At 34.9% G+C, this 3,136-nt stretch overlaps 1 protein-coding gene across 2 annotated transcripts in view; it reads right to left on the bottom strand.

The window, feature by feature from the left end:
* The window catches only part of LOC106878564 (zinc finger protein 208), an 8,724-nt gene extending 7,328 nt beyond the window's left edge, over window positions 1–1,396 (bottom strand). Inside the window, exon 1 of one of the 2 annotated variants that reach the window (XM_014927810.2) lies at window positions 1,074–1,396. The gene's annotated coding sequence lies outside the window, so the exon portion shown is untranslated. Of the gene's footprint in view, window positions 1–561; window positions 1,045–1,073 lie in introns of those variants that run through there. The other variant, XM_014927811.2, reaches the window with a different exon arrangement.
* Between the last annotated feature and the right edge of the window lie 1,740 nt (window positions 1,397–3,136).

Here is a 3,136-nt window from a genome sequence, read left to right as displayed (position 1 = left end):
ATATATATACATATATATATTATTATTATATATACCACACACACAAACACGCATATATATAAACATACATGTGTGTATATACATGCACACAAACAAAAAAAGCACTCAGATCCAACAGCAGACTGAATCAGATGTTATTGAAGACGTAGCAAGAAGCATCGAAAACTTTAGGAAAAAATAAGCGAAGCTGTGACACGAGAAGATATTGATAAATAGGTTATAGCTGATCATGGATGGAAAAACGGAGGCCACCTCCCTCTGTGGTGTGAAGTTAAAATAATAGACAGAGAACATCACTGGAAAATACGATAACGAAAAGAGGCAGCACATATGCTAGGACATAATAACCTTCTAAGCAGACGTAGTGCAGATATGAGTAGCATATAGGAACCGGTATTAAGGAAAGATAGGAAAATATTAGATCTATAAACCCTGAAATTCACTCTATAATTGCCCACGGGTATATGGCGTAGTGGTTAAGAACGCGGGCTACTAATCCCAATGATTCCGAGTTCGATCGGAATATTAATAATAATAATAATAATAACATCGGAAAAATACCTTAGGAATGAGAACCCAGGTTCGAAATTCCCCCGCGGACACCTGAGGATAAATATCCGTGAAATGTAAATAATTCCTCAAATATAGAACTGAAAATATTTCTCAGAATCACACAACGATGGACAGTCAACAAAGTAGCTTCCATAGCAACCAAATCACGCAAAAATCAGACATGCTTCATCAATAGTTAAAGATTATAACCGTTACGACAGACACAAAAAGTTGACTCGTCAAAAACGAACGACTACAATACTAAAAGGTGAAATGTTCTTTTCTACTCTAGGTACAAGGCCCGAACTTTTAGGAGAAAGGGGCCAGTCGATTAGGTCGATCCAGCACACAACTGGTACTTAATTTATCGAAAGGATGAAAGGCAAAGACGACCTCGGCGGAATTTGAACTCAGAATGTAAAGTCAGACGAAATACCGCTAAGCATTTCGCCCGACGTGCTAGCGATTCAGCCAGCTCGTCACCTTAAAAAGATGAAATATGGTCATTGTTTAATACTTACGGAAATATTTTATAAAGGATAGTGTTGATATAACTGTGTGTGTGTAGGATACGTGAGAAATGAATTACAACTGTGTAGAATTGTTGAAAAATGTATTATAAGAACGGGTGCTGGACGAGAAATATCTAATAATTGTGTATGGGGCTTGATTAAATGGAATTCTTTAAATAGGAAGAAAGAAAGAAACGGAAGACAGTTTAGTGCGCATGCGTCTCTTTTTCACGGACAAATTTAAGTTGCATGTATTGTTTTTTTTTTCTCCAAATATAAGATTTAATGGAGCTAACTCTTTTCAAAACACTTTTGTCCTAGACATTGCAAGAGATGGTGTACTTGGTAAGCTATACCAGGCTGTGTAAGGTGTAATAGGCTTCTATAAAGCTTACGAGTTATATGCTTATATGTTGAAGCAACTACAACAAATCATAAATATTACTGTCTTTCAGAAGACCAGGAAGGAAGAGATGTGCTGGTCTACCTCTTATGATGGAAACCTTCATTGATAGAAATTTACGTTGGATTGGCCATGTACCCAGGATGGACAACAGCCGATTCATGCAAAAGAATTTTGTCCATTGAAATTTGTTAACCCCACCTCCATAAATACTGTCGTACGTTCAAATTAGTCTTAACCCGTATCGATCATATAGGTATTGGAGAGCCTGAGGTCATTGCTGGGATTAATCTACAGTGATTTTTAAAATGTATGTAAAAGATAAATTTTTGAATAGAATACTTTCTGCTAGTAAAAGTTTTTTCTTACACACACACACTTGCTTGGTGCGATCGTGGGGAAGAATATAAAGTAAAAAAAGTTTTTTTGTTTTGTTTGCTTAAATCCCAATAATGCTTCGGTACATCTTCATTTAATTAAATGTGTTTATGGGGAAAAATATTGAAAAATATCAATATATATCAGAATGACAAAGAAACGAAGAAGGTATCAGGTGGTCGTGGGATGTGCTAAAAGCAACAACTAAACCTTACTTCAGTCAAACATCTCGAGTGAAAATTATTTTGTAATTATAAACAGAAACAAATGGCAATTCGGACACTCTGTATCTAAAAGCTATGATTAAAAAGAAAGAATTAGTGAAAGAGTTTTTTTCCTAAATTAAAATTTTGTATAATCGTATAATTCCCGTGTGCAGAACACACAGTCGCAAAAATTTTCGGAAAATTCCAAAAAATTGTAAGGAGTTATGCATGAATTTTTCCAACCAATGAATGAATAAATCAATCGTTGTGATTGTTAGTGTGTATGTTCTCTTCTGTTTTTATTTAAAATATTCTTCTGAGAAAGGAGCTGGGTTCTAACAAACATAGAAATCTCCATCGTTGGAATGTAGTTAACAAAATCAATGTCACATTTTAAACTTGAGAAAAGTCTCGCATATTTTTACTGTTCTACTCACAGATTGTATTTGGAACGTACGAGATAGCTGATCGATTTCTTTTCCAGAAAACCCTAGTTTATCCAGATTGTCACTTTTGCATTTACACACAAAAACCAAGTGCACCAATTATTATTGGTATAAATGTGAATTTATAAGCTCAATGTAGAAGCTGGAACTTTCGAAGCAATTCTATGTTTACATAAGAGAAAACAATAAAGGGATCAAACTTCTGGCCATGTGTTGAAAGCCACATATATACAAGCACAGTCTATCTCTCCTTTTTGAACAGATTTTTCCTGGAACAACAAACAGTGATCCACTATCATACATTGTTGATATAATACATGTGGACACACCCTTCAAACTTTACTAACCATTCCCGGTTTCATCCCCATCTGAGACTCTCCCAAATTATGCCATGTTCAACAGAATCTCCCAAACCTACTGATACTTACAGAATCAATTAGAAGATTTTAATGTCACATATTGTGATTGAATATTCGTTTTTGATAATTAATCTGTACTTCTACGATACCAGAAACCTCTTTCAGAAGTTTCTAAGTGCACTCATCCACACTAATTCTTAATGTATTTTTGTGACGCAGGATTAACCATAAGCCATGCTGCTGTTGTTGAATGCATTCTAGCAGCCTTCATTAATTTTCA

The sequence above is a fragment of the Octopus bimaculoides genome, chromosome 28 (genome assembly GCF_001194135.2).
Source record: "Octopus bimaculoides isolate UCB-OBI-ISO-001 chromosome 28, ASM119413v2, whole genome shotgun sequence".
In the NCBI taxonomy this organism is placed as follows: Eukaryota; Metazoa; Mollusca; class Cephalopoda; order Octopoda; family Octopodidae; genus Octopus; species Octopus bimaculoides.
Note: the sequence above shows the minus strand (reverse complement) of the source record. Positions and strands in the feature narration are given on the sequence as shown.